Here is a 20389-nt window from a genome sequence, read left to right on the forward strand (position 1 = left end):
GTCAGTAAATTTCTATTTTTTTAATCATCATATTCCACATTGGACTGTTCCTTGGATCTCAACTTCCATTTACAGCTAATCGCTATTTTATGTGAACTTTTGGAGTGTGTAGTGGTGACTGACCAAAGGTCCTGTGCCCAGCACACCAGTGGCAGTCAACTGCTGCTGCTCACGTCCAAAGTTTATGTATAGCTTGAGTTTACCAAGCACAACAAAAGTGCACCAAATTATTTTTTTCACATTTAGGTCAAGATTCACAAATCCTTACCTGGATTCACAAATCCTGAATCCTTTAAAAGGCCAGTGGAACTTTTCAAAGCAACAGGATTTGCCTAATGCATCAATAAACTCATTAAATTAGCGATAAAAAAGTTTTTGATATTTATTTTCAAGCCATAGGATACCTGTTGTGGTCCGCATATGAGACTTGGGGTTTTGGTATAACTAGCCTGACCCTTCTACACCTTTTGTGTTTATTGTTTCTCAACAAGGTCCTCCGTGCAGCAGGCTGGGTAATGCCGTTTTTCTAGGAAAATACTTAAATCTGAGTTTGGTGGATAAGCAAATCCAGTATGGATTCTCAAATCTGCAGTGAATATTGAGAGAAAAAGCTTGCTCATCCAATGGTGTTCTTTCATTTTTATTGGCTGTATGGAAACTCGCAGATCTACAAAGGATCAGCAATTGAACTGTTCAGATAGCTCTAAAACGTAATTCTTCTTTCCCAGAAAGGAAAACATTTTATAAGCTAATTTTCCCAAAACTACTGTGCGGATTTACACCAAATTAAGTAAAGGAATTGTTTTGGTTAAAGTTTTACTTACTTGCCAAGTGTGACATAAATCTTTTCTGCATGATTGTACTCCTAAAAGCCTGCTTTTTGTAATTCGGTGCAAATCCATTCAGTTGTTTTAGAGAAATGATTGTTCAAATACAATGATATGGACCCATTTGCCATTTTAAAGCTCACTAGTCAATCCAGATTGATTTTTGACAACTTGAACAATATGTTGTGGCATCCATTGCAGAACTATGGGACATGGAACCTGTATCCTGAAGCTGAATTAAAAAAATATTTAAGGGGCCATGGCGAGCACACCCGACCACTATGGACAAGTGGGTGCCCCTTGATTGGCTGGTAAAAATATGAACATGGACATGAAATGCTTTGCAGTGAAAGTCTGTTTTGAGGATCACAAAAAGGAGCACATATAAAGGGTGATAAAAGATTTTAGTTATAATATAAATCATTTGTTGGTAGTGATAGAGCCAATTTCCTCATTTCGCAAACTTTCATCCTCAGGAACATACATATAATAAATGCAATTTTTGTAGTAGGTAATAATCCTTAGGCATTGCAAGCAGAAGCAAGGCACCAATGTATTGGGTTAGTCTGACCACTGATTCCATATTAACTTTGATTTACTTGCTATGGTTAAAGGGCCTGTTTTTACAGTAAACTGTTGTGTTGCACAATATGTTTTTCTTTTCCACTGCAGATGCTGTAAATTTCCAGAAGCCTTCCATTAGTTACTGTAGGGGGCTGGCCTGGCTTGTAGTGGGTACCAGAGGTACTTACACCTTGTGCCAGGTCCAGTTATCCCTTATTAGTGTAGAAGAGGTGTTTCTAGCAGCTTAGGCTGATAGAAGGTAGCTATGGCAAAGCATCTTAGGCTGAACTAGGAGACATGTAAAGCTCCTACTATACCACTGGTGTCATATGCACAATATCATAAGACAACACAATACACAGAAGTACTAAAAATAAAGGTACTTTATTTTTATGACAATATGCCAAAAGTATCTCAGTAAGTACCCTCAGTATGAAGATAAGTTATATACACAAGATGTATGTACACAAACCAAAATTAGGTAAGTAATAGCAAGAAAAGTAATGCAAACAGTGTAGAATTACAGTTGCAATATAGGTATAGGGGCAACACAAACCATATACTCCAAAAGTGGAATGAGAACCACGAATGGACCCCAAACCTATGTGAGCTTGTAGAGGGTCGCTGGGACTGTAAGAAAACAGTGAGGGTTAGGAAAATAGCCCACCCCAAGACCCTGAAAGGTAGGTGTAAAGTGCACCTACTACTCCCAGAGAGCACAGAAGTCGTGATAGGGGGATTCTGCAGGAAGAACAAACACCAGCAATGCAACAACAGTGGATTTCCGGACCTGAGTACCTGTAAGACAAGGGGACCAAGTCCAATAGTCGCGACAGTGTCAAGTGTGGGCAGGAGCCCAGGAAATGGCAGCTGAGGGTGCAAGGAAGCTGCCAGCGGATGCCACCGGATGGAAGAAGCTTGGAGTTCTGCAAGAAAGAAGAGAGCTAGGGGCTTCTTTGGAAGACGGATGTCCCACGTCGTGATGAAGCTTGCAGAGGTGTTCCCATGCAGAAAGACCGCAAACAAGCCTTGCTAGCTGCAAGGGTTACAGTAGAGGTTTTTGGGTGCTGCTGTGGCCCAGGAAAGACCAGGATGTCACTATTCGGAGGAGGAGACAGAGGGGGCACCCAGCAACTCAGGGAGCCCTCACATAAGCAGGCAGCACCCACAGAAGTACCTGAACAGGCACTTGAAAGGAAAGTGAACCGAAGTCCACCCGAAGTCACAAAAGGGAGTCCCACGACGCCGGAGGACAACTCAGAAGGTTGTGCACTGCAGGAAGGAGTGTCGAGGACCCAGGCTTGGCTGTGCACAAAGGAAATCCTGGAAGAGTGCACAGGAGCCGGAGCAGCTGCAAATCACGCGGTACCCAGCAATGCAGTCTAGCGTAGGGAGGCAAGGACTCACTGGACTGTGGGAGTCACTTGGACAGAGTTGCTGAGTTCCAGGGACCACGCTCGTCGTGCTGAGAGGGGACCCAGAGGACCAGTGATGCAGTCTTTTGGTGCCTGCGGTTGCAGGGGGAAGATTCCGTCGACCCACGGGAGATTTCTTCAGAGCTCCTAGTGCAGGGAGGAGGCAGGCTATCCCTAGAGCATGCACCACCTGGAAACAGTCGAGAAAGCCGGCAGGATGAAGTAATACAAGGTTGCTAGTAGTCGTCTTGCTACTTTGTTGCGGTTTTGCAGGCGTCCTGAGCAGTCAGCGGTCGATCCTTTGGTAGAAGGTGAAGTGGGAGATGCAGAGGAACTCTGGTGAGCTCTTGCATTCGTTATCTGAAGAATTCCCCAAAGCAGAGAACCTAAATAGCCAGAAAAGGAGGTTTGGCTACCAAGGAAGGAGGATTGGCTACCAAGAGAGGTAAGAGCCTATCAGAAGGAGCCTCTGACGTCACCTGCTGACACTGGCCACTCAGAGCAGTCCAGTGTGCCACAAACCCCTCTGTTTCCAAGATGGTAGAGGTCTGGGACACACTGGAGGAGCTCTGGGCACCCTTCCCTGGGAGGTGCAGGTCAGGGGAGTGGTCACTCCCCTTTCCTTTGCCCAGTTTCGTGCCAGAGCAGGGCTGGTGCATCACTAAACCGGTGTAGACTGGCTTATGCAGAGATGGGCACCATCTGTGCCCATCAAAGCATTTCCAGAGGCTGGGGGAGGCTACTCCTCCCCAGCCCTGACACCTATTTCCAATGGGAGAGGGTGTTACACCCTCTCTCAGAGGAAATCCGTTGTTCTGCCTTCCTGGGCCAGGGCTGCCTGGACCCCAGGAGGGCAGAAACCTGTCTGAGGGGTTGGCAGCAGCAGCAGCTGCAGTGGAGACCCCGGAAAGGCAGTTTGGAAGTACCCGGGTACTATGCTAGAGACCCAGGGGATCATGGAATTGTCACCCCAATGACAATTCCATGATCTTAGACATGTTACATGGTCATGTTCAGAGTTACCATTGTGACGCTGTACATAGGTAGTGACCTATGTACAGTGCACACGTGTAATGGTGTCTCCGCACTCACAAAGTCCGGGGAATTTGTCCTGAACGATGTGGGGGCACCTTGGCTAGTGCCAGGGTGCCCACACACTAAGTAACTTTGCACCCAACCTTCACCAGGTGAAGGTTAGACATATAGGTGACTTATAAGTTACTTAAGTGCAGTGGTAAATGGCTGTGAAATAACGTGGACGTTATTTCACTCAGGCTGCACTGGCAGGCCTGTGTAAGAATTGTCAGAGCTCCCTATGGGTGGAAAAAGAAATGCTGCAGCCCATAGGGATCTCCTGGAACCCCAATACCCTGGGTACCTCAGTACCATATACTAGGGAATTATATGGGTGTATCAGTATGCCAATGTGAATTGGTAAATTTAGTCACTAGCCTGTTAGTGACAAATTTGGAAAGCAGAGAGAGCATAACCACTGAGGTTCTGGTTAGCAGAGCCTCAGTGAGACAGTTAGGCATCACACAGGGAACTCATACAGGGCACATACTTATGAGCACTGGGGCCCTGCTTGGCAGGGTCCCAGTGACACATAGACTAAAACAACATATATACAGTGAAATATGGGGGTAACATGCCAGGCAAGATGGTACTTTCCTACAGTTACTGAATAGGCATTTGTTATCTAATAGGCAATGGATGTGAATTTCTCACCAGGAGAAGAGGATATCAAAGGAAACAAGACTAGTAGGAGGAACTCTCGGAATTGCAAGATGTGGACGATGTATCTTTTCAAGTATGTGATTCTGTAGCCTTTTGTAAAGATGTGAGAAACGAGGGTGTTTACCTGCTCCTAGGGTTGCTCAGACCTGTTTTGAGGTTGGGTACATCATTTTTGCAAGTATGTTTTAGCAGATTTATGTGAGTGTGTTCCTAGAGCAGAAGAGGAGAAACAGGGATCTTTCAGGAAAACCCCCCATCTAAGCCATTCCAGTCATTCACTTACAGGATTGGTATGTCTGCTGATTTAAAGCTGAGAAAACTTTCCAGCTTTGAAACTTCTCTATTAGGTAAATGGGACGTCTTTTTGCCTAAGCAGTTCCAACCGAACTCTTTGCTTGGGTTTCTGAACGGACACCTTTCTTTGCTTATTGGAGTAACTGTCATCCTTATGCCTAAACTTTAATAATCTAGTTTAGGGAATTCCTCCATGGAACACACATGTAGTATTTTCTCTATTTTATCAGTGATACTCTGCAATATGGTAAGCTATCTTCTATTGACATATTGATTAATGGATTATTTGAATCTGTAATGGATGAATAAATAACTTAAGCTGAATTTATTTGTTAATAAAACCCTTTAACTCACACCACCTGTCTCTAGTATTTCTTGTGAGAGCCCAAACGTACTTCACTATTTATGGTGTTTGGTGTTTGATGTAAATTCTATATCAGGACCCGTAGACGAGGATTATGCATGCTCTACTTCACTTCATGTCACAGCATTTCAAAGAAAAAAAAAACATAAAGCACAGTAAGAAAAACATTAACATTACATATCCCAAGTGCCCAAACAAGGGAACACCCCAGGGCAACCATTGTCTAATAACTGTATAGTCTGTTGTATATATACGTGTGACGTCCCTTCCTCTTCTTTTTTCTTCACTGCTAATTTGTCAGTTAAGTCACAGATTTTTCCCTGCGCTTAACTGTTGCATGCCGTTCTGTAAATTGTGTATATATTCGATTGATTTTATAGCGATTCCCATCTGTTGAATATTACTATTTCGACTAGAAATGAAGCGGATTTCCTGCATGGTAGGCACCTGCCCCTGTGCACTCGGTACCTCACGGCAGGGGCGTAGGAGACCATAAATTTCTGGGGGGGACAGGGACAGGGACAGCCTTGGGGACTTTCAATCAACCATATACAAATCGCTGGTTGTTTACGAACTGCAGGCTCCGATAAATATACACAATCATATATATTAGTAAATAGGGAGAAAGGAAGACATGTTTTCACAGTCTGAAAGTATCTTTAATTGTTATTTACATTCACAAAGTAATTATATCAAATGTGAAAATAACATGTTGATTAACCTTGCATCTTCATGCACCAAGCAAATAAAGGTAGGAGGGTAAAAAGGAAGAACATACCCTTTGCGCCCCACACCCACCATGCCCTTCGCCTCATGCCAATTGGAACCGCACTGGAGATATCAAAAACGATTAGGTACAAGAGTTGTAAACTGTGCTCGGAAACCATAGTTCTAATAACACTTCTACTCCTGTGTGTGATCTTGGACAGCTCAGCTCCACACCAGTCATAACTAGAAGCATTTCAACTGAAGAAGCTCTTGGAGTTACAGGCTATACAAACATGGATTCTCTAATCTGTGTATAAACTGCAGTCACTAATTTCTTTAGAAACGGCTGTTTGTGATGCACCAAGTCACTGCGTATAAAGAAAAGACATTCACTGATTATAAACAAAAGACATCGGAAAATGACTATGATAGGGTTATTACAGTCGAGTTCTGACATTACAATGCCTTCTGCCAGAGCTAGCAGCCAAGGTAAAAGCCAGATCTGGTCACAGAGCATAATTAATGCAGCTGTTTAAAGCAAAACATGGAATGTTGCTTTTCTTTCTTCTGCTCTACTTTAATAGCTTGGAATGACAGAAGCTACGCACTAAGGTTTTAAGTGGTTTGTGGGAAACTTGGTGGTGTGACCATGTATTATATGGGGTAAAATACCCCAGGCGTACATAAGGATATTGCAAGTCACTTTGAAGTTCATACCTTATAAACAGGCATTGGCAAAGCCAATAGGTCTCGCCTATGCAAGTTCTATTGCCTTTGCCAATGTGTTTTAGCCATGCTGTACACTAGTGAGACTACTATTCAGCATGGCTCTAAGTTAATGGCATAAAGGAGAATGATGTGTCATCGACGGCTGTGGCGTAGTGTCATGGAGTAAGTAGAGTGTCCTAATATGGAGCAGTAACCTAACTTTAAAGAAACAGAGGTCCCTTGAATAAAATGTAACACCACTCCCATAAACAATGATATTAAAGTAGTATGCAAATGGAATGTTTCATACATTTATTCAATCGAAATATAAAAGATCAAATGTAGTGGGAAAACATCAACAGGGAAATCGAGAAAGACTGCTATTCGGGCATTACACAAGTTATCTGGATTACCCAATGTCACCAATTACAAGAAAAATGTAAAAAGTAACCTATATAGTACAGTGGTTTAGAGGAGGCTGGCCTGGTTTGTATTGGGTACCTATGGTACTTACACCTTATACCAGGTCCAGTTATCCCTTATTAGTGAAATGTAGTCAGTGTCTAGAAGCCAGGCTCTCTAGGGGTTGCTTTAGCTGAGCAGCCAAGACTTATCTAGGAGACGTGCAAAGCTCATGCAATACCGCTGTAGTCACACAGTACTCACACACATGAAAGAAAATACTCAGTGTTACAAAATAAAGGTACTTTATTTTAGTGACACAAATGCCAAAAATACCATAGAGACTATACTCCCTTAGGAGGTAAGTAATACACCAATTACATACACTAGTATGCAGCAATAGTAATAAAAACAGTTCGAAAAGTGCAATTAGTGAAAATCACAATGGTTCGAAATCGGCCTAGGGGAAACACAAACCATATACTAAGAAAGTAGAATGCAAATGTCGGTTTCCCACCTAGGCAAGTGTAGTGTGTAGAAGGGCACTGGGAGTATTAGAAAACACCAAAAGTAAGTAATAGATCCCACCTAAGAGCCCAGGAAAGCAGGAGTAAATCACAGTAACTTTCCTAGAACACACAAGAACACAAGAAAGAAGATAATGCAAGAACCAGAAGATACTTCAAGACACAAAGGGTGGATTCCTGGACCTAAAGACCTGTGGAAGAATGGGACTAGGTCCAAGAAGCACAGAAGAGTCCAGGGAGGACAGGAGCCCCTGCTAACCCGAATCAAGGTGCAAAAGAAGAACTACTGTTGAAGATCAACAGTCAGTACTGCACCCAAGAAGATGGATGTGGGTTCCTGGTTGGTGCAGATGATATCCCACACCGGATGGATGATTGCAGTTTGGTTTGTGTCGCTGGATTCCACCAACAACCCTTGGCACACGCAAAACTCACGGTTAGCAAAAAATGGCACTGCCTGGGACCAGGAGGGACCTGGTAGACTCTACCCAGGAGGAGGAGTCAGAGGGGGCTCTCATCAACTCAGAGAGCCCACAGAAGACCAGCCAGTGACACAAAAGTCCTCCAGCACGGGAACAAAGGAGTTGCAAAAGGAGGCCCACGCAGCACAAAAACAAAGGATCCCACACCACCAGAGAACCACTCAGGAAGCTGTGCATTACAGGAAGGAGTGCTGGGGGCCAGAGTTACATTATTAACAAAGAATTTCATAGAAGGATTCCAACAAGCCTTGGCAACTGAAAAACACGTGGTGAACAGGGTTACTGTCTTGCGTGGGAAAGCAAGCTCTTCCCTCCACCAAAGTTGGACAGTAGGAAGTCAGGACCATTGGACCACTTCAGTCCACCACCCGTGATGTAGGATCCATGCAACTCAAACAGGAGAGGGGACCCAAGCAGATGGTCGTCGTTGCAGAGAGGTGCCTGCTGAAGCAGGGGAGTGACTCCTTCACTCCAAGGGAGATTCGTTCATTCTTCTGGTGCAGGCTGAAGACAGGCTGTCCTCTGAGGATGCACAACCGGGAAACAGTTGCATTTGCTGGCAAGAGCTGAAGATACAATGTTGCAGAAGTCATCTTTGCTTCGTTGTTGCAGTTTGTGGAGTTCCTGGAGGGTCCAGATGCAGTTTCACCAGTGAGAAGGTGAAGTAAAGGATGCAGAGGATTCCTGCTGAAGTCTTGCAGTCAGAATCTGAAGAACCTCCCAAAAGAGAGACCCTAAATAGCCATGAAAGGGGGATTGGTCAGCTAAACAGGTAAGCACCTATCAGGGGGAGGCTCTGACACCACCTGCTTGCACTGGCCACTCAGATGCTCCCAGAGTTCGCTGCCAACTTGGAATCCAAGATGGCAAAATACATGGACCCACTGGAGGAGCTCTGAGCACCACACCTGGGGTAGTGATGGACAGGGGAGTGGTCACTCCCTTTTCCTTTGTCCAGTTTCGTGCCAGAGCAGGGACTGGGGATACCTGAACTGGTGTAGACTGGATTATGCAAGGAGGGCACCAAATGTGCCCTTCAAAGCATTTCCAGTGGCCTGGGGAAGGACAATACCCCTCCCAAGCCTGTAACTCCTATTTCCAAAGGGAGAGGGTGTAACGCCCCTCTCCCAAAGGAAATCATTTGTTCTGCCTTCATGGTCTTGAGCTTCTCAAGCAACAGAAGGGCAGAAACCTGTCTGAGAGGTGGCAGCAGCTGGGCCTGACTGGAAAATCTCAGAAAGCTGGAATGGCAATACTGGGGGTCCTCTAAGGAGCCCCCAAAGTGCATGAAATCATACAACCAATGCTTGCACAAGCCGTGGAGTATGATTCCAACATGTTTGATACCAAACATACCTATGTTCGGAGTTACCATTATGTAGCTGGGAATAGGCAGTGACCTATTTCAAGTACACGTGTAAAATGGCATCCCCGCACTCAGGAAGTCTGTGAAAATGGTCCTGGAGATCTTGGGGGCACCTCTACTAGTTCAGGGGTGCCCTCACACACAGTTACTCTGCACCCTGCCCTCAGGGCTGGAGGGCCTGCTATAAGGGTGACTTATAAGTGACCTGGTGCAGTGTAACTGGCAGTGAAAGGGTGCATGCACCTTTTCACGCAGGCTGCAATGGCAGTCCTGCAGAAGCCTTTGCATGGGCTCCCTATGGGTGGCAAAAGAAATGCTGCAGCCCGTAGGGATCTCCTGGAACTCCAATGCCCTGGGTACCTAAGTACCATATACTAGGGACTTATAAGGGGGCACCAGTATGCCAATTTTGGGTGAAATACTGGGTTACCAGTATGCAACAACCATAATTTAAGGTAGAGAGTATAACTACTGGGGTCCTGATTAGCAGGATCCCAGTAGACACACTCAAACACACTGGCAAACAGGCCAAATGTGGGGGTAACCAAGCTAGGAAGAGGCTACTTTCCTACAAGGTTAGCATCCACAATAATGATTTACAAGCTTTTATACACCGGCTTTTACATGAATGTCTCAAATAGTGAATCAAGAAGTCATTAGCTTATAGTACCCATGCTTATGCCAACTTATGTATAATATCACAACTTCAGTCAAGGTACTTTGGCTGACGATATTTCGATCCCCTAGACAGGTATCAGGATTATCCTAAACCTTCGTTAAGCTTGAGTTAAAAGGGCTACAGAGTGCTTGTAACCAAAACGGCGAAGATAAATCGGACTCACGTCTCATATGAGTAAGAAGGCAATCAACGGAGATCTGAATCTCTAATCAAGCGCCAATGACATAAAGTAGTAGTAGAGTGGAGTAGTGTCACAGTGTAATAGAGTGTTGTAGAGTAGAAAGGCATAAGGAAGAGTGAACTGGAGTAGAGTGAAGGTAAGTAATGTGAAGTGGCATAGAGAAATTTGGGTAGAGTGTTTCAGTGAACATAGTACATTGTTGTATAGTGGAGTGGCATAGAGGGTTGTGCAGTTGCGTTGGGTAGAGTATCGTAGATTGAAGTGGCAAAGAGTGGTGTGGAGTGGCATACAGTGGAGTAAAGTGGAATGGAGTGCCGTATAGGGAGTTGTTTAGAGAGTTACAGAGTGGAGAAAGTGTTAGAGTTTAATGGAATAGAGTGTCAGAGTCTAGCATCATGTAGTGTAATATCAGAGTGAAGTGTCATAGACTGGAGTTGGGTGGTCTAGAGTGAAGTTGCATAGAGTACAGTGGTACAAAATAGATTGATGTAGAGTGTAGTGGTATGGAGTGCAATGGTTTTGAGTAAACGGGTGTAGAGTGCATTGGCGAATACTGCACTTGTTTAACGTACAGTGCAGTAGCGTAGAGTGGTGAAGAGTATAGGGGAGCGGAGTGGAGTGGCACAGCATAGATTGCAGTGGTTCAGAGTGATGTGTCATAGAGTGATGCAGTGCATAGTAGAGTGGAGTGGAGCAAGGTAGAGTAGACTGTGTAGAGTGCAGTAGTGGAGTGCAGTGATGCAGAGTAGAGTGGCATAGAGTGTAGTGGCATATAGTACACTGGTGTAGAGTGCAGTAGAGTGGCATATAGTTGAGCGGTGCAGAGTAGAGTGCTGTGGTGCAGAGTAGAGAGGAGTATAGTTCAGTGGCAAAGTGCAGTGTTGCAGAGTAGAGTGTCATAAAGGGCAGTGCTGTTGAGTAGAGTGGCATAGAATGCATTGGTGTAGAGTGCAGTGATGTAGAGTGATGCAGAGAAGAGTGGCGTAGAGTACAGTGGTTCAGAGTAGAATAGAGTGGCATAGAGTGCAGTGGCATGGAGTAGATTGCTGCAGAGTACAGTATAGTGGTGAAGGGTAGATTGTTGCAGAGTGGAGCATAATGATGTAGAGTGCAGTAGCATACGACGGTGCAGAACAGATTGGAGTGGCGCAGGGTACATTGGAGTGGGGCAGGGTAGATTGGACTGACATAGAATAGAGTGGAGTTGCGTAGATTGCAGTGGCATAGAGATGATTTCAAAGTAGAGTGAAGTGCCCTACAGTGGAGTGGTGTAGAGTAGATTAGAGTGCAGTGGTGCAGAAAAGAGTGCAGTGGAACAGAGCACAGTGGCATTGAGTGCAGTGGTGCAGAGTAGAGTAGAGTGGCGTGGAGTTCAGTGGCAGAAAGAGCAATGTTGCAGATTAGAGGGTCGCAGAGTACAGTGGTGTATTGTAGAGTGACATAGAGTGCAGTGGCATAGAGTGCTGTGGTGCATAGTAGATTGGCATAGAGTGCAGTGGCATAGCATGCATTGGTTTTGAGTAAAGTGGTGAACAGTGCACTGGCAGAGTGCAGGGGTGTAGTGTACAATGGTTAGAGTAGAATAGCATAGATTTCAGTGTTGTGGTGTAGAGTGGAGTGGTATAGCATAGATTGCAGTGGCGTAGAGTAGCACAGAGTGGAGAAAAGTGGTGTAGGGTGCAGTGGCATAGGGTAGATTGTTTCAGAGTAGAGTGAAGAAAAGATAGAGAAAAGATAATATACTTCAAAATGCTGAAGTATTTAACGATAACAACAACATAAATAATAACGCTAGGCATAACGGCCCAAAATGAAATATGGCTTCTCCCTGTTAGCCACGCTGTAATCAAGCGCTTCATTACCTAGAAAACAAAACATTAAACATAAATGTTAGAAAAATATACCCTTCTAATAGCTAAATTGTTGTGTGAAAAGGTAAAATCTGGGCTCAATCTCGACTTCACTGTTTCACCAACTGGTGTGATCTTAGGCAAATACAAATATTGTGTTTCACAGTCTCCTTTCTAGCCTGCAGGCACCAGGGTGAGTGGGACTGTGTTTCCTCTTTAGATCTTCCTCATTGTCTTGCAGCTCCTCTTGAAGGCCTCCTGCAGTGCTCCTCTTCAAGGCGGCAGCAGGTGACGCAGACAGTAATCATCCAAAACTCTTTTCTCCTCCTTGTGCCCTTTGTTCTTATGAGCACCCTTAATGCCCACAGCTGTGAACAGGACAAAAGGGCAGAGGGCGCAGGGGTACTCCGGACTCACCTTTATTCTGTTACCATCAGATTGGAGGATGGTCGGTACAGGGCTATCATAAGGAGCGCTTTTGTGCGCTAATGGCCCTCTAAATAATAGATGTGAGAGGGGAAATTATTGTGTCCCCTTGTCCCCCCCACTTTCGTCCCCCGTGTCCCCCACCATCCAAAATCTGGGGGGGATACATCCCCCGCATCCCCCACACTTCCTACGCCCATGCCTCACGGGTCCTCAAGAGGGCACTATTTTGTGCCGCAGGAATATTAGTTGGGCGAGACGCGAACTGTCACAGCAGCTCTGTGAGCACTTGGACAGCTACACATTGGGCAAGAATTGAGATGGTTTTCCCCGTGAAGATTCCTTCAGTGCCTGCCAACCCCCTCTGACACTGCTTATCGTGGTATGAGAAGGCTTCCAGGCTGGCTCTGTGTAGCACACCCAGTAAAAGAAGACACTTTGCCTCATAAGACAAGAGCACTTCCGGGAGGGGCTACCCAAATATTACAGGGTGCTCACAAAAGATTGTGTTAGTCATATATAGGAGACACTCCTCTCACCTTGTGCTCTACAAAATAGCATGGACTTAACAAGAGACCACAAATATTCCTCCTCCCAGGAGACTAAAGAGAGCTGGCTGCACTGCCTGCAGAGGTACATAGGGGCATATTTATACTCCGTTTGTGCCGAATTTGCGTTGTTTTTTTCGACGCAAATTTGACGCAAAACTAACTCCATATTTATACTTTGGCGTTAGACGCGTCTAGCGCCAAAATTCATGGAGTTAGCGTCATTTTTTTGCGTGAACACCTTCCTTGCGTTAATGATATGCAAGGTAGGCGTTCCCGTCTAAAAAAATGACTGCGATGCTATTGCGTCGGATTTATACTCCCGGGCAAAAATGACGCCCGGGAGTGGGCGGGTCTAAAAAACCCGCATTTGCGCTGGATTTTAGCGCCTGGGTCAGGGCAGGCGTTAAGGGACCTGTGGGCTCAGAATGAGCCCAGAGGTGCCCTCCCAAGCCCCCAGGGACACCCCCTGCCACCCTTGTCCACCCCAGGAGGACACCCAAGGATGGAGGGACCCACCCCAGGGAAGAGAAGGTAAGTTGTGGTAAGTATTTTTTTATTAATTTTTTTATGGCATAGGGGGGCCTGATTTGTGCCCCCCTAAATGCCACTATGCCCAATTACAATGCCCAGGGGACAGAAGTCCCCTGGGCATGGCCATTGGGCAAGGGGGCATGACTCCTGTCTTTGCTAAGACAGGAGTCATTTCAATGGGGGATGGGCGTCGTAAAAAAATGGCGCAAATCGGGTTAAGACGTTTTTTTTGCCTCAGCCTGACTTGCCCCATTTTTAGACGTCCAAACGCCATTTTTCCCTACGCCGGCGCTGCCTGGTGTACGTGTTTTGTTTTCACGCACACCAGGCAGCGCCGGTCGGCTAACGCCGGCTAACGCCATTCAATAAATACGGCGCCCGCATGGCGCTTCAGAATGACGTTAGCCGGCGCTAATTTTTTGGGCGCAAAACTGCGTTAGCGCAGTTTTGCGTCAAAAAGTATAAATATGGGCCATAGAGCTCTGTCACAAGCTATATCTAGGGCATTAGCACCTCCACAAGAGAAGGTTCAGATCCTTCTTCCCTAGGTGGAGGGAATAGTGGGTAGCAGGCGGGTGGCAAGAAGGCCAAGAAGTGTGACGCGGACCACCTCAAAGGTTTTTCATAAATTATACGAGGCCTTCCATAAGAGTGTGCACACGCTTAAACAGGCACCCTACCAGGAGGGTGATATACCCGGAGAAACTGGAGACCAAGTCGCCCCAAATTGGGACCCTGACCCTAAGGATTTCGCAAGAGGGAATGGTGAGATGGAGGGAGGGGAACATATCATCAGATGATGAGGGTGACTCTGGCAGGCCTTGGCACCAGGGCTCCTCAGCATCTAATTCTCCTTATGGGGAGACCGGGCACTCGGACATGTTTGACCCAGAGGTGATCTAGTACCCCAGAACTTCGGAATGGTCTCCAGACACCAAAGTGGCGGGGTATGTGGGGAGCAAAATTCGCCAACCCCTAGAGAAGGAGGTCCGGACGGGCCTACAAGCGTAATCCCTTAGGCCCGCATTGGCTGGGAAGGTGGCAGCCACGCCCGATACAGCTCCAAAATTGTGCACCTTCTTCAGTAAATATATGTGTGACCCGAAGAAGGGTAAAGATCGATCCTGGAGGGTGTGCCAGGACAAACCTCTGGAAGTACTGGGGCCCATTACAAAAATAATTGAAATGGCAGAACACGCCAAACAGTCGGGAATGCCTATGTCTACCAACATAGGGCAGTCTGTATTCTGGGCAATGCTAACTGTGCCCTGGCAGTGAAAAAGGAGGTGGTCGGTGTTTATAAAAATGTATCCCAAACTGAGAGCACCTACAACTTCAGTGGCAAAAGAACACCTTTTTGGCAAATCCTTTGTTAAGGAGCTGGGGAAGTTTGTCTCTAAATTCTACTCTGTCGACAAGGCGCAATCGTTGATGAGGAAAATCTTCCCAGGGAAGGTTTTTACAAGGCAGTAAGAGGCAGGGGATGTTCCTCCAGACGCCCAATGGACCAAGATCCCCATAAGAATCAAACCAGACAAAATAACGGCTGGAAAGATGGAAGACAGAGCCCATTGTATCAGAGCCAAGAAAATGGAAGAGGCAAACCCTACCCAGGCATCAGAGGAGCCATCTCCTCTCAGACAGGACAAGCTGGCAACACCACCTCTTCTTCCCCTCCCGTCCAACTAAGAGGGAAGGTTAAGACAGTTTATACACAACTGGGAAAAGATCACATCAGACCCCTGGGTTCTCCAGACGGTCAGAGGTTTTCACATAGAGCTCTATCAAACTCCTGTTCAGAACTTGCGTCTTCAACCCTTGGTTTTTCAAATGAGGAGTCCCTTCTAATAGACTTAGAGGTAAGAGAACTTCTAGCAAAATGGGTGATTTGCAAATCTACCTCTCATCCACACAGGTTTGTGAGCAATCTTTTTTGGTCTGTAAAAAGGACAAAGGCTTCAGACCCATCATAAACTTGAGAGAGTTCAACGAGTGGCTGGTATATCGCCACTTCAAAATCGAGGGACTCCACCTTTTGAGAGACATGTTGTTCACAGGTGATTGGATGGTCTGACTGGACCTGAAGGATGCCTACATCTCAATCCCATCTATCCCCCGCATAGATGATTTCTTCAATTTGTTTGGCAGGAACAGACCTTCGAATTCAAGGCTCTCCCCTTCGGTGCTTTACCAAAGTTTTCCGACCGGTGGTCGCACCAGGGAAGTGAGAATGATCATTTATCTTGACGTTATCCTGCTGATGGACCAGTCTCAACACCATCTCACATAAATCTGAACACGAAAATTGCTCTAATGCATGATTTAGCCTTTGTCATCAACTGGGACAAATCGGAACCGAACCCGAATCAGAAGATTACATTTCAGGGCTTCCTAATCGACTCAACAGAAGCCACTCTGAGCCTTCCGGTGCCCAAGATGGCCAAGATGAAAAAGGAAATTCAGAAAGTAATCAAAAATGACAGAATCTGTAGGAGGCTGGCCTGGTTTGTAGTGGGTACCAAAGGTACTTACACCTTATACCAGGTCCAGTTATCCCTTATTAGTGAAATGTAGTCAGTGTCTAGAAGCTATGCTGTCTAGAGGTAGCTTGTAGCAGAGCAGCCAAGGCTGAACTAGGAGACATGCAAAGCTCTTGCAATACCACTGTAGTCACACAGTACTCACACACATGAAATAAAATACTCAGTGTTACAAAAATAAAGGTACTTTATTTTGGTGACACAAATGCCAAAATACCTTAGAGACTATACTCCGTTAGGAGTGAAACAGGTAAGTACAAAGTCAGAAAACAGTGCAAATAGTGAAAATCACAAAAGGTTGCAATGGGCCTAGGGGGAACACAAACCATATACTGAAATAGTGGAATGCAACAGTCGGTTTCCCACCTAGGCAAGTGTAGTGTGTAGAGGGGCGCGGGAGTGTATGAAAACACCAAAGGTAAGTAGAATACCTGTAAGAAGGTAGCCTCTTTCTAGCCTTGTTACCCCCACGTTTGCCCTGTTTGTGAGTATATGTCAGGGTGTTTTTACTGTCTCACTGGGATCCTGCTAGCCACGACCCGAGTGCACGTAGTAGAAACCCTATTTGTCAGTGTGTTTTCTATGTCTCACTGGGACCCTGCTAGCCAGCACCCCAGTGCTCACAGTTTGTGGCCTGAATGTGTTCCCTGTGTGGTGCCTAACTGTGTCACTGAGGCTCTGCTAACCAGAACCTCAGTGCTTATGCTCTCTCTGCTTTTAAAATTGTCACTGCGGGCTAGTGACCATTTTCACCAATTCTGATTGGCACACTGGAACACCCTTGTAATTCCCTAATATATGGTACCTAGGAACCCAGGGTATTGGGATTCCAGGAGATCCCTACAGGCTGCAGCATTTCTTTTGCCACCCAAAGGGAGCTGAGACAATTCTTACACAGGAATGCCAATGCAGCATGAGTGAAATAACGTCCATGTTATTTCACAGCCATTTTACACTGCACTTAAGTAACTTATAAGTCACCTATAAGTCTAACCCTCACTTGGTGAAGGTTAGGTGCAAAGTTACTAAGTGTGAGGGCAACCTGGCACTAGCCAAGGTGCCCCCACATTGTTCAGGGCAATTTCCCCAGACTTTGTGACTGCGGGGACACCATTACACGCGCGCACTACATATAAGTCAATACCTATATGTAGCTTCACAATGGTAACTCTGAATATGGCCATGTAACATGTCCAATATCATGGAATCTTCCCCTCATGCCAAATCTGGTATTGGGGTGCAAATCCCAGGCATCCCCGGGGCTCCAGCACAGACCCCGGGTACTGTCAAGCTAGCTCCTTGAGGTTTACACTGCAGCTACCGCTGCTGCCAACCCTCAGACAGGTTTCTGCCCTCCTGGGGTCTGGGCAGCCCAGTCCCAGGAAGGCAGAAGAAAGGATTTCCTCTGAGAGAGGGTGTTACACCCTCTCCCTTTGGAAATAGGTGTTAAGGGTCTGAGAGGAGTAGCCTCTCCTGGCCTCTGGGAATGCTTTGAAGGGCACAGATGGAGCCCACCTTGCATAAACCAGTCTACGCTGGTTCAGGGATCTCCTAGCTCCTGCTCTGGAGTGAAACTGGACAAAGGAAAGGGGAGTGACCACTCCCCTGTCCATCATCACCCCAGGCGGGGGTGCCTAGAGCTCCTCCAGTGTGTCCCAGACCTCTGCCATCTTGAATGCAGAGGTGTGAGGGCACAATGGAGGCCTCTGAGTGGCCAGTGCCAGCAGGTGACCTCAGAGACCCCTCCTGATAGGTGCTTACCTGGTTACGTGGCCAATACTCCTCTGAGGGCTATTTAGGGTCTTTCCTGTGGATTTCTCTTAACGAATGCAAGAGCTCACCAGAGTTCCTCTACATCTCCCTCGTTGATTTCTGCCAAGGATCGACCGCTGACTGCTCCAGAATGCCTGCAAAACTGCAACAAAGTATCAAGACGACTACCAGCAACATTGTAGCGCTTAATCCTGCTGGCTTTCTCGACTGTTTCCTGGTGGTGCATGCTCTCAAAGCTGTCTGCCTTCAACCTGCACTGGAAGCCAAGAAGAAATCTCCTGTGGGTCAACAGAATCTTCCCCCTGCTAACGCAGGTACCAAACTTCTGCATCACTGGTCCTCTGGGTCCCCTCTCATCTTGACGAGCGTGGTCCCTGGAACACAGGAGCTGGATCCCAGTGACCCCGACAGTCCAGAGGTCCTTCTGTTCAAATTTGGAGGAGGTAAGTCCTTGCCTCCCCATGCCAGACCGTAATCCTGTGGACTGCGTGAACTGCAGCTGCTAGGGCTTCTGTGCACTCTTGCAAGAAATTCTTCATGCACAGCATAGCCCAGGTCCCCAGCACTCCGTCCTGCATTGCTCAACTCGCTGAGTTGACCACCGCCTTCGTGGAACCCTCCTTTGTAGTGTTGAGACGACTGCCGTGCTCAGATTTCTTGAACGCCTGTTCAAGTGCTTCTGCGGGTGCTGCCTGCTTCTGCATGGGCTCTGTATTGCTGAGCGCCCCCTCTGTCTCCTCCTTGAAGAGGCGACCTCCTGGTCCTTCCTGGGCCCGGGCAGCACCCATTTTCTTCAGCTTGGAAGGCTTGTTTGCAGTCTTTCTGCGTGGAAACAACTCTGCATCTTCCAGCACACCGTGGGGCATCTTCTATGCAAAGGAGAAGTTCCTGGCATCTTCCGTTGTTGCAGAATCCGCAGCTTCTTCCACCCGGAGGCAGCCATTTTGCTTCATCCGGGGTTTAGTGGGCTCCTGCCCCTCCTGGACACTTTTGTGACTCTTGGACTTGGTCCCCTTCCTTTACAGGTCCTCAGGTCCAGGGATCCGTCTTCAGTGCTTTGCAGTCAGTTGTTGTCCTTGCAGAATCTCCTATGACGACTTTAGTGTGTTTCTGGGGAAGTAGGGTAACTTTACTCCTACTTTTCAGGGTTTTGTGGTGGGGTATCTTGGACACCCTTAGTGTTTCCTAGAGACCCTCTACACACTACACTAGGCCTGGGGTCCATTTGTGGTTGGCATTCCACTTTTGGAGAATATGGTTTGTGTTGCCCCTAGGCCTATTGCTCCATATTGTATTCTACAGTGTTTGCACTACTTTTCTAACTGTTTACTTACCTGATTTTGGTTTGTGTGTATATTTGGTGTATTTTACTTTCCTAAGGGAGTATATCCTCTGAGATATTTTTGGTACATTGTCACTAAAATAAAGTATGCTGTGCACTAAGGATTCCTTGAAAGAGTGCACAGAAGCCCTAGGAGCTGCAGTTCACGCAGGACACAGGATTACGGTCTGGCGTGGGGAGGCAAGGACTTACCTCCACCATATTTTGACAGAAGGACCACTGGTCTGTTGAGGTCACTTGGATCCAGCTCCTGTGTTCCAGGGACCACGCTCGTCAAGATGAGAAAGGATCGAAAGGACTGGTGATGCAGAAACTTTGGTGCCTGTGTTAGAAGGGGAAAGATTCTGTCGACCCACAGGAGATTTCTTCTTGGCTTCCAGTGCAGGGTGAAGGCAGACAGCCCTCAGAGCAAAGTTGAGAAAGCGGGCAGGATTAGGCGCTACAATGTTGCTAGTAGTCATCTTGCTACTTTGTTGTGGTTTTGCAGGCGTCCTGGAGCAGTCATCGGTCGATCCTTGGCAGAAGTTGAAGAGAGAGATGCAGAGGAACTCTGGTGAGCTCTTGCATTCGTTATCTGAAGAGAAACCCACAGGAGAGACCCTAAATAGCCCTCAGAGGAGGATTGGCTACCTAACCAGGTAAGAACCTATCAGAAGGGGTCTCTGAGGTCACCTGCTGGCACTGGCCACTCAGAGGCCTCCATTGTGCCCTCACACCTCTGCATTCAAGATGGCAGAGGTCTGGGACACACTGGAGGAGCTCTGGGCACCACCCCTGGGGTGGTGATGGACAGGGGAGTGGTCAATCCCCTTTCCTTTGTCCAGTTTCATGGCAGAGCAGGGGCTGGGGGATCCCTGAACCGATGTAGACTGGTTTATGCAAGGAGGGCACCATCTGTGCCCTTCAAAGCATTCCCAGAGGCAAGGAAAGGCTACTCCTCTCAGGCCATTAACACCTATTTCCAAAGGGAGAGGGTGTAACATGCTCTCTCAGAGGAAATCCTTGCATTGTTGATGCACGGAGAGACAACTGGATCCCATGGAGACAGAGATTACACAGGTAATGAACTTTCTGGCAGAGATGGCCCAATCAAGTTTAGTGTATAGTACTGTAAATTCATTT

At 46.7% G+C, this 20389-nt stretch overlaps 1 protein-coding gene across 2 annotated transcripts in view; it reads right to left on the minus strand.

Annotated features, from left to right (window-relative positions):
• LOC138265651 (alpha-1,4-N-acetylglucosaminyltransferase-like) overlaps positions 1-20389 on the minus strand; it is a 494212-nt gene that overhangs the window by 125278 nt on the left and 348545 nt on the right. The gene's annotated exons all lie outside the window — the stretch shown is intronic.

The sequence above is a fragment of the Pleurodeles waltl genome, chromosome 11 (assembly GCF_031143425.1).
Source record: "Pleurodeles waltl isolate 20211129_DDA chromosome 11, aPleWal1.hap1.20221129, whole genome shotgun sequence".
NCBI lineage: Eukaryota > Metazoa > Chordata > Amphibia > Caudata > Salamandridae > Pleurodeles > Pleurodeles waltl.